Source organism: Sylvia atricapilla, chromosome 3 (assembly GCF_009819655.1).
Source record: "Sylvia atricapilla isolate bSylAtr1 chromosome 3, bSylAtr1.pri, whole genome shotgun sequence".
Lineage (NCBI taxonomy): Eukaryota > Metazoa > Chordata > Aves > Passeriformes > Sylviidae > Sylvia > Sylvia atricapilla.
The window spans coordinates 18,441,932-18,453,852 of NC_089142.1; the positions used below are offsets into that span (position 1 = coordinate 18,441,932).

The 11,921-nt window shown below is 36.1% G+C and overlaps 1 protein-coding gene across 10 annotated transcripts in view; it reads left to right on the plus strand.

Moving 5' to 3' along the window:
• Positions 1–11,921, plus strand: part of MYT1L (myelin transcription factor 1 like) — a 303,376-nt gene that overhangs the window by 247,221 nt on the left and 44,234 nt on the right. The window lies entirely within an intron of this gene.

The window sequence follows — 11,921 nt, forward strand, 5'->3', positions numbered from 1 at the left end:
GGATAACAAAGTAAATCATTGCACAGGGCAGATAGTAATCATTGCATGAGCAACTAATTAATTCCTTCTCTTTTCCTTTATTATCCCATGTGAGGCCCTGTCTGTTATTCACTCTGGTTTTCTCAGACTGCCCTCTGAAGATAGACCTATTAGTTCACTCACACATTTGTCACTACCATCACATCTGAGTGTTTCCTAATTAATTTAGTTATAAAAGAAATTTTTTTCATCTGCAGTTATATTCTGAATACGGTATGATCCTCATTTTAAACCAGAAAATTTAGGTTTATAATTTTGATTGCTCAGTTGGATACTTGTAGGACTGAATTTGTCAGTTCTTCATATTGTAGAGAACTGTATATGTTCAAATCCTTGAATTTCCTTGGAATTACGGGAATTTAGCAGATCTGTGTAATGTAATTGATCCTTTGTGAAAACGGATGAACTCTGAAGAAAGAGGAGAGTCCAGTTCCAGAGCAGCCTCACTGTCCTTTCTCCTACCCCAAAACTCTGATCAGTCCCAGCTTCCACTTGGCCCATTTACTCTGTCCAGTTTTTATTCATCATTTTTTCTACATTGCTCCCTGCCTCAAGCTCCCTTGTCTGATCAGCCCATCTCCTGCTTCCATCACATTTATATTTTATTGTCTTCTGTCTTTACATCCTGTGAAGTTGGTACAGAGACAGAAATAAAGCATCTTAGCATTTCCCACATATATTTGAAACCAGGAAAGTAGGAGTCCTATGGATGGCAGCATCCTTTATACAGCTCTCATTTATGCTCTTGTTCTCTGCTTAAGATGGAAGAAGATGTGATCATGTAAATGTAATGTGCGTGCACAAAGCAGCTGAACCAAAGCTACATAAGTGAATTTGATTTTGAAATTTTTGAACTGTGAAGTACTTCATTTACATCTGTTATATTTCTGTGTGTGAGGTCTGGGAGTATAATTTCCTTATTTCTAAAACGAGGAAGTAGAAGCTGAAAAGAAGCAGAAATTCCATAGTAAGGGACACTACTGGCCATCTGTCAGGCCACCAGACACCATGGAGAATTTTGGTGTCTGCTCTATAGCCTGGGGTGCTGTCATAGCCAAAAGCAGTGGAAGCTTTAGTGTTCTGCATGGACTAGCACCAGGAGGAGATGGGGAGCATTGCTGGGATGTTTCACACATATTTGCTGACAGCAGAAGAGTAGTGAGAATCAGTAACCATGGCTTCTGCCCCAGGCTGTAGAGGGAAATGTATACACATTTTTTACCTATAATCCAAGCTGGGATCCCTTCTGTCCTGTCCCTACCAATCTGTACTGTTCTCATCTCCTCTTCATCTTTTAGTCCTTGTTCAGGTTTTCAGTGTAGTTTTTTCCATTCTTCCATAAAGATTTCAACCTTTGTAAAATTCTTGGCAAATACCTGTTTAATGTATAGGGTGCAGGGAACAATTGATAGTGTAGTAGAAGAATAGTACAGGGTAGGAATAATATTTCTGGACTGCATAATGTGGAAGGATTTAATACTTTTGTGGCTTCATCATGTATCAAATATCACACATGTGCTGGTAAAGCCTTCATACCAGATTTTACTGATACATGATCTCTTTGTGTATATTTTACAATATGTACAAATAATGTATAATGCAGTTTCTAACTGAAATTTTGCTAACACACTGAGTTTTTTTTTCATCTCAACTAAAATATAAAATAGCAAACACTTCAAACAATATTCATTAATATTCAAATAACATTCATAGTATCATTCATATAATATTCACAATCAAAATGATATAAGAATCCTAAAAGGTTAGAGAAATGTTTATTTTGCTTAACAGTCATGCTTACTGTATTACATTTTGGAAGTTGTGGCTCCAAGATTCCATTACTCACATTTCCTGTCTCTCAGAATAATAGTGGTGCAACTTTCAATTAAATTGCTCCAGGGTCAGCATAGTTATTCTTTATTGCCCGTGTTTCTCATCTGTAAGGGTTCTTGCTCAGGTTTACCATGAAGGTTGCACAATTTTTCATTTTCACCCAAAGGTCAAATAGAAAGGTGAGAGCCTTTGTGTATAGTTTGTCAGCAAACTAAAGCAGTTACAGCCTGGTCAATGATCTCCAAATAACAGAACAATATCTTCTGCTTTAATTATCAGTTACTTATGTGGGGGGAAAAAAAAAAAAAAAAAAAAAAAAAAAAAAAAAAAAAAAAAAAAAGGGTTGATGGCTTTGATGGCTTTAAAGCTGTCTGAAGTAATCAATATCTGACAAGGAAACAAACTTTTCCAGTATTGAGATTTTGGTTATAGTACTTGTGAAAAGCAACTAATTTTTAAAGGACATAGGAACATTGCATTGATGAGTAAAGTTAACTATGATGTGAAAGCAGTTAACAGCCCACCCAGTGGCAGCTACCAATATTAAAGTATTCATAAACCAAATTCCAGGTGATTTTACCAAGGGGCTTTTTATTACCAGTTTTCTTTATTTATTCCTTATCATAGCAGGTTTTTCAAACAGTTGCAATTACTTCTAAATTGTAATAACATTGTGGAATTAGAAATACCGTTCAAAACAACATTTTGAAGCACTTCAAATCTTATTCAAAACAAACAAAAAAAATAAACCCCTCAACAATCCAAAGCTAAAATTGCTTATTGTTTTAAAAGGACACATTTTGTTGATCAGTGAATCAATCCCAGTAAAACACAGCTTACTGTGAGAATTTCTAATTGGTGTCCTGTAATGTGGGGACCTGAGAACCCAGGCACCAGAGACCCCCAGAAAGTGACAAACTTATTTCTACTTAGTGCTACTTTGATGTAAAAATAATCGGTTTTTCAAAGGCCATTTTATATATATATATATATACGCACACACCTCTTATGTATATAGGTAACTAAGTGTTTGCTTGGTCTGCTGTGGAACTAAATATCCCATCCTCAACATCTACTCTTGTTGTCTTGAGTCAATTTTCTGCCAGACAATTCCATTATTGCTTATTCTGAAGAATCTGATCTGCAGGAAGATTTCCAGTTCAACCAGGTGCCTACAAGTTCGGATACTTCCTGATACTGTTGTAGTATCCCAGTCCTTCAGTCCCAAAGCTTCTGTGTGGATTTTCTTGTTTTCTGTGGTGGATGTCTGTTGGTATTTCCTATAGAGGGGCAAGTGCAGTCTGCTTTCCCTTACTACAATGAAACCTAAGAGCTTTTGTTTCCCACATCTCTTCTTAACTCTAAATGAGGAGCTCAGTCTATTTTTGCATGTTCTGCACAATAAAGTAAAAGTCAAATTTTCTGTGCCTCCATCTTTTTTCCATGTCATTCTGCCACAGTGATTTCAATATTCTTAGTGTTCTTCTACTCTTTCTCTTGACTTGCTTTCACTCATCCCTGTGTTCTAAGGGGTGTCACCCTGGCAGCATTCACATAGAAAAGTGAACTTCTCTGAACCTCTCCCTTTCAGCCATGATACTTCTTGAAAAACAACTCCATGCAGTACAGTGTTTTTGTGATAGAAAGGATATCCTTACCTCATACTTCTAGGGAAACTCTTCTATATTAATATGTTGTCTATTATTTATTTTTACTGATGTGATTTTACTGCAATCTGCTCAGCAAGAACTGGGAAGAAGAGACAGCCTCCCAGAAACTGAGAAGTTTCTGTTAGTTTTATTCTGATTAATATATAAAATGAAATATTACTGGAAAAGAGTAGCATTTTTCCTCCTTGCTGTAGTCAGCTGGTAAAAAATAGGCCCTCTCCAAATATAAATTTAAAATGCGTAGACAAAAATTATTAGGACCTATTAGTAAAACACCACAGAAACATTTCCCTCTTTAGATAGGTTACCACATTTTTCTTGGACATTAACCAGTGCCAATACTATTTTAAGCCTTGATAGTTTTCCCAATATACAGTCACTTTATGTGCTCAAACCAGTTGTTTATGCAGAATTCTGTTTGCCTGCTGGGGTGAATTCTCCACCTACATCTTATGTTTTCCACTTGGGGTGTTTCTGAGGTTCAGTTCCGAGATGTGCATTTGTTATTTCATCTGCAAAGAAGTATTATCCCTTGCCTTGCCTTCTCTTTCCCACCTTCCCCTTCCCTTTTCCTGTTGAGGTCACATCTGTCCTCCTATAAGAATGCAGCAACCCTGAGACCTGTTACGTAGTTTTCACTCACTTCTATCTTAGAAAATTACTCTTTGATGCAAGAGAAATGACCATTTCCATTCCTATTATCACCTTATTACTCCTGTTGTTTATGTCTTTTTTTTTTTTTTTTTTTCCCTACATGGAAACTTAATAGAAGTTGTCATTACAGGTTTTTTTTTTTGAATACTAAGGTTGTTGAGCCTAGTAAGTAATCTTGTGTTAAGTTGAAATACTCCTTTGATGCTAAGTATGTATCCTTTGAATCTGCAGACACTTTCTGAAATTCCTTGATGCTTTAGCTAACTTTTGTATAGGAAATGTGATTGCAAGAACTAGGTGTGATGTATTTGGAGAAATGCTAAAAAGTGCTTAAGTGAGCCATTTGTAAATGATAGTGTTTTATTAATTTACCTGCAATGTTGTTGTAAAAAAAAACCTGAACAAACTGTAGTTTTTGATGTGTTCTTAAATTGCAAGCTAGTGTGCTAGTCTAATTTAAATTATTAAAAATAAAACCAAGGAACATAGATCCCCAATTATTTATTCACCTATAAGGAATAATCTCCCCCATTTTGCTCAACAACCCTTGGGCCAAGTGAAATTAGGAATCTTATGTGGTTTCAGTGGGTTTTTTTTTGCATTTTTGTTTCCTGTATTTATTGCAGATTTCCACTTGGATACCTTATCTTTGATGGCAGCATGCATGCCTGGCCAGAACAGAACACCTTGGGCTCTGTTCCTGCACTTCTCAATACTCAAATGGGCACTGTAGGTTATACCTAGCATTTCCAACCTCATGTTGTGTGGTGTTATGATAATGTCCTTTGTATAGAAACCCATCATCTGCAGCAACTTCATCTCTGTAGTCGCAATAAGTTTTACATATGGAAGTGGCTGGGCTTTTTTCTCTGTTAGAATAACTCATTCAGACTCCGGTAAGGTTGAGTCATTCCATTTTTCTCACTTAAGTTTGTCAACTTTTGTCTCTGAAATGGAAAAAACTTGAGTTTTGTTTACATGAGACCCTTCATCATTGTTTTCATTACTCAGAGGTACTCTTAAAAGCATGTACTCTCTAAAAAGCTCCGTAAAATACCAGTATATCAGTATCTCTGATGCTGTGAAATGTTCCATGCAGGCACAAAATTGCTTGCATGAAGCACCTTGCAGAATCAGGGCCTTAGTAAGTTATCAATGCTATGAAATGCTCTGAAATGAGAGGCTTCCTTTGCATAGTGGTATCTACAACAGTCAAAGAGCTCATGGCCTGTTTCTTTATATACTTAATTATTCAAAACAAAAGATAAGAGTAGCTTGTATTTTTTTACTGTTTGGATTTGAATCAATAAATATTTAATCAATATTTAAAACCATTTGCCACTCATTTATTACCAAAATAGTCTCAATTCAGATAAACAGTCACTGAATTAGAGCAATTTTTTCAAAGCAACCTCTATGACTTGAAGAGTCTAAACTTCGTTTTTAGAAGGAATGTAAGTGGTGGGCATCCACATCCTTGTAACTTCTATATGCCTAACTTTGAAATTAGAATTCAGTGTCTGCAATAACAACTTAGGCAGTTTTGAAGATACACTCTTTAGTTCTTAGCTCTTCACTAATCACCAGATATTTCAGTGTGAATGTTTGTTTGATGGTTTGTTTTAATTTTCAAAGCTTTTCTCTTGTCAGTCATTCTAGTGCCATACTGTGCAGTTTCTAAGCAACTATTCTGAGAGGAGCACTTAATTGTTATTAACTATACATGAATCTGTTTAGCTATGTTAATATGCCCAATGAATCTCTCTAAGGCCTTCTTGTCTTGGAGTTTTTTCATTTGTACAGTTGCCTCTGTCTTCCTTGGGTTTGGTCATACTTCTTTGTCATTGAACTTGTCCTACATAATTAATCTCATTCAGCCTGGCATTTGCTTGTAATCAATTCAAGGGTCTTTTCTTTGGCACAATTTGGTAATTGTGCAGACTCCCATTGTGGTGTTGATCATTTTTGCTTCAAATCAACAGATCATAACCAATTACTCATTCCATCCAGATCTGCAAAGATCTGCAACATGATGCTGTGGTATATCCCAAGTGCTGAGGCGATCCCCATGGGAAGTTGCATAAACTATACAGTTGCTAAGAGGGGAATTAAAAATTCAGTGGTTTGCACTTTCTGTGTTTGGTCAGACTTGCCAAAACCCTTTAATATATATCCCGAAATAAAAGTAATTTTGCCACTTGAAGTCCTAGACATGATTGTCCAGATCCTCAGTTGGTGTAAATTAGCATAGCTCCACTGCCTTTGGAAGAGTTACGCTAAGATACAACAGTGATGATCTGGGCAGATGCCCTCAGCTACTCTCTTGGGCTAGCATTCATGTTTGATTGCCTTATTTAAATCTTTTGAAGTTACAAAATTCCTTACATTATTTGATTTCTTATAATGGCCAGTTGCTAACTCGATTATGTGGTGTCTGTATCTGCACAGTAACATCTGATTTTGCCATGTAGTTAAGTTCATCCCTTTACTTTTATCTCAGTGCTATTGGGACTATATGTGGCACACATTTTTTGCAGCACTGTAGTATCTATATCAATGTTTTATATCTAAAATATCCCATATTCCTCATAAACACCTCATCATAATCTTCTTTTACAATATTTTTGTATTCCCAGTAAGTGGAATTTACATTTGCTCATCTGCATGTTAAAACTGCTCTTCTACTCTAACACACACAGAATTTCCACTGCTTCAAAGTCTGTTGATTTCTCTCCTTCCACAGATAACAACACTGTGCTCTTTCAGCATGGCCTCAGTTGTATGAAACAACCTTAAATTTTGAGGAGTACTTTACCACAATTATTTTTTGTATGCTTGACTGTGCTTGCACTGTACTCAGCTTCAGCAGTATATGTTTTCTGTAATAAGAGGCAGAGGAGGACTGATGTATAAGCACATTCCTATGATTAGGTATTATTTTTTAGACTGTGGGGAAAAAAGGAATAAAACCAGACCCTTCAAAAAATGAATCTGAATAAATTATATTTAAGATGTAGTCTCCAGAGTTATAATATTGATAGAGTTTCATTCGAATAATGAGCTGTAAAGTAGTCAGTCAGTCATATTTAAAATGCCTTCTTCAGGCTTCAGAGTTAGAAGTACACCGAGATGAACAGAACCTAGTTTCCAAATCTTCAGACTGCAAATTAATGGGAACATCATTATGAAGGCATATGATCAACTAAAAGAACTGGAAATTATTCTGAAGAGATTGCATACCCAAGTACTTTTCTTCTATGTTAAATAGGAAATTAATCCAAACATACAGATGCAGTTTATAAGAAAACCAAGTCATAGACTTTCTTTTCTTTTTTACAGGTAGAGAACCACTTTTTTTAGGCCAGTCTGGCACTTCTACATGGTGCACACCAAAAGTATTCTAAAGAACAATTACAAAACCACAACTTACTCCTTTTACCATTAAAACTATGAACTTAGGATTTTTTTGTTTTCTTGTGTAAAGTGATGATAGCTAAACAAAATAAAACGACCTTGCATTAAATGCAATCTATTGAATGCTGAATTCAGAGTTTAATATGTAAAAACATTAGTTTTTTACTCTGTGACTGGAATCCCTATTTCAGTAATGAATCAGACATGATGTCAGACAATAGGTGACAAATAAAGAAAATCTTTATTATTTCTTAAAAATAATTGTATTTTTTCTTTCAAATCCCAGAGTTATTCTTTAATAGGAAGTGAATTCAGAAACTGCTGAGCATTTCACAAATAAGTTTTAATTTAAAAGCTTCAAATGTTATGCTAGACACTGCATAGATATACTGGACACTGCAGAGAAAACTCACTGGTTTTGTTCTCCATGAATAACATTTGTAAAAAAATTACAGAAAAAACCTCTGGAGGATGATAAAATTTATATGGAAATAACTAAATAATTTTATAAATGATAGATCATGGGTTTTTCCTCAAGGCTTCTCCAGGAACCATTGTAGGTGGTGATTTGTTTTCTTCTGATGCACTAATCAAGCAACATCTGTCAGGAAAGCGTAAGTATTTTCTATAAGTGTAGGTATAATGAAGGAGGGGCAAGGGCCTTGCTTTTGAATAACACGGAATACGACTTTTGTGAATTGAGTGTGAAGAATCTGAAAGAATTAAGTTATTAAGAATATTTCTCTTTGCTATTTTAAATGAACTAAGGTTTAATCCTTAACATTCACATTTACATAAAAAGTCCTTTTATTGTTTCTAATTCTTTACTAAGACATAATTTGAAATCTTTTTAAGTAATAGAATCATGGAATCATGGAAAGGTTTGGGTTGGAACGGACTTTAAAGACCATCTAGTTCCACCCCTCTGCCATGGGCAGGGGCTCCTTCCACTAGACCAGGTAACTCAAAACCATCCAACCTGGCCTTAAATACCTCCAGGGATGGGGCACTCACAGCATCCCTGGGCAGCTGGGTCGACAGAACACCTCCCACTGTCTTTAGCCAGCTTTGGACCCAAGATTATGTTCTGCAACTTTGGAAAGCTTTCTGTTAATAACATGTTTTTAATGGAGTGAGAACAATATTACAAGGCCAAATTCAATGTAGAGTTTGTGCTCCTTCGACTTGACAAAAGCAGTTTCAGGTTGATACTGTCATAGAAAGGATCCCATCACTATTGGTTTTTAAAGAAAAGAGTATTTTTAAAATTTAATTATTCAAGAACTGGTAAGAAAGTTCTTAACTTTTGTTGGAATTCTATTTGATAGAATAAACCTCTGTAATTAAAAATTATTGATATTCAATACAAATGAGAAGTAATTTTCTGCATTTTTAATGTGAAACTGTTATCCAGAATAACAGTTTAATATATTAATTTTTTGTTATTATATGTTTAATAATAATTTAACTGATTTTATTTCATTTTTACAAATTTTTGTGTTAACTCTACTGAAGTCAGAGTATATGCTACTGATTCACAAGTTCTAATAAGGAAACATATCAGAACCACATATCTCCAATTTTTGCAAAATTCTTGTGAACGCTAATGTACCACAGACCAGATGTGTTTATACGTTCATATAAGGTCTTATCTAATCAAGAAAAATCTCAAAAATATTTTTATTCCATCTTAAAATTCAGAAGGTAGTGGGATTGTCTTAAAGGCTAAGAAAAATTTCTTTTTATCTGTTTATGTCAATGAAGATACTTCCATTCAAAGGTAAAGTAAATGTAATGAATAATATACTTACCCAAGGATTGATTTTTCTTATAAGCTTCTCTCACCATGTAAAGGGGAAATTGGCTGTTTCTAAAGATGCTGCCAAAGGATTACATTCTGTGCAAAAGATACAGTTGACAACTATATATTCCCAGTTGCCAATGGGAAGTATATGTGGGAGACATTTCTGTAAGATATAGTTTGCTGGATAACTTATTCCACAGCTGACCTTCCTGAGATCCTGTATTCATCTTAAAATTAGTGGTTTTCCTATGTCTGAATGGGTGCTGAGTGGAATTATGCCTATCTCTACTTCATGCAAGAAGGTTAAGATGTTCTGCTTCCATGTCATGTATAGCTGAGGATCCCAACCTCTTAGCTAATCAAAACTGAGAATTTGTGTTGCAGCTAGGTTCCTGTCCCATGTGATATTCTTCCAAGTCCTTGGCAAAGGGCTTTTATTTAGCAGGAATGGTTGCAAGGATAGTGTTTTCTTAAAAATACTTTGGCAGAATTTGACTAGAAAACGCAAACATTCACATAGAAAGTTATGTTTCTTCCTCACCCGCCTGGAAAAAGAAAAGTATTAATCAAAGTTTAGACAAGGTCTGTATCAACACTAACCAAGTCAATTAGAGTAAGGAGCAGTAAATACATTCTAAGGCTTATTTGACTATAAGCACACTAAAACAGGAAGCGGTTTTGGAAAAAAGGTTTATTGCTTTGAAAAAGTCAGAGGGAAACCTTCTTGTAAAAGTTGTGTAAGGCTAAGTTAGCCTCTCACTGAGAGCTGCTTTGCTACCTCTGCAGTGCATGGGAGCTGTGTGCCCTGAGGTACAACAGAGCTTTATCCCTGGCTGGAACCTGCAACCTCCCTCACTGTGCAGCTGCTTGGGAAACTATTCTTGCAGCTCTCAGACTGCAAACCTGTAGCTCTTTCATGAGATATTTACAGTATAAACCAAGCTTACACTGCCTCATCCTATGGGAGCTGCGGAGGGGGAAATTGTACAAAAGCATGGACTTTCTGCCTTTGTTAACTCTGATAAGGAAGTAAGGAGGGCCAAAGTAAGAAAAGACATGAGAACATATTCCACGACAATGAAAAGCACAATTTATTCTCAAGTGCTCTACTTATTGATACCTTGGAACATTTGTATGGAGCTGGAATTATTATTTAAGTGCTGTTCAATACAGTCTCAGATTACAACAGAAAAATGATGATATTAGCTTGAAACAGTTCTAATGGTCTTATCAGAGTTTCCTGCCCTCACTGAAGGGATGTCTCCTTTGTTCTCATAATGTGTAAACTGCCTCATCCACTCTGACAGGTTAGGGTGAAATGACACCAATTTCAGGTTATTGAATACTGTACTAAAAGCTCTGTTGTTTCTTTTGCTGCTACCCAGACAGCTGCAGCATCCTTTCAGGGGGAGCAGGATACTCCAAAGCAGAGCCAGATGGATGCCCAGAGTAGAAGCTGAAAGTATTATCTCGAGTACACAGTCCCTCTCACTGATGAGGATATTTGTTTTTACCTCACTGAGAATTTCTGAGCATTCATTAATTCTGCAAGCTGGACTTCAAAATCATCACTTTCATTTATTGAGAAGAACATGTACAAATACAAAGAAATCACAAATATTTTGAATACATAAAACGACACTGATAAATTTCCTGGTGGTTGAAACTTGAACTATCCAGAAGGGACTGAAATCAAGGAAAAATTAGAGTGCGTGATGTTTCTGGAATAGAGTCTCTATCTAAAGGCTGCATCTGTACTGCCAATAGGAGGCCAAACTGTATTCTCTCTGATACAGCTTTTAAGATGCATTACCTAATCATAAAATCATGTAGCCAGGGGTATCCAAATGTTTGTTAGTCTATGCTCCGGCTCAGAGCAAGTCCAGCTGGAGCAGGTTGCTTAGGACCTTGTCCGGTCAAGTTGTGAGTGCTGCCAAGATTAGAGTTCCCACAACTATTCCAGTCTTTGACCAGACTGATGTTTGGGTTTGTTTGTTTTTTTCATTTATAATAAATTGGCTTTCCTATGCTGAACTTTATCCCTGTATTGGATGTCCTTCAGCTGTGCAGCTCTGAGAAAACTTCTGTTATTGCCTTCACCACACCAACCTGTTAGGGATTTGTAGACAGCGGTACAATTACCTTACACTTTTTTTTTTTCATAAGAATGAAAAACTAACTGAAGAAGCTAACTTCCTTAGTCTTGAATATCAAGTCCTTCAGGTACAAAACCATCTGGCAATGTCTTGTCCAAATCTGCACCTTAGTGTTTGTGGTTCTGAGTGCTGGGGAGGAAACTGTACCTTCCTAATTGTTATTCATTGCATCTGGTTTGTCTGCCCAGTGTCTACCAGCAGAGTCTACCTCAAGGCAGTATTACGGAATACTTGCAGGGATGACCATAACTATGGTAATGCCCAACTGTCCTCCTTGCAGACAGGTTCATAACTAGACTGTCACTAGGGATTTTTCCTTCAGTAAGAATTAAATATGTTTACTGCGTGTCT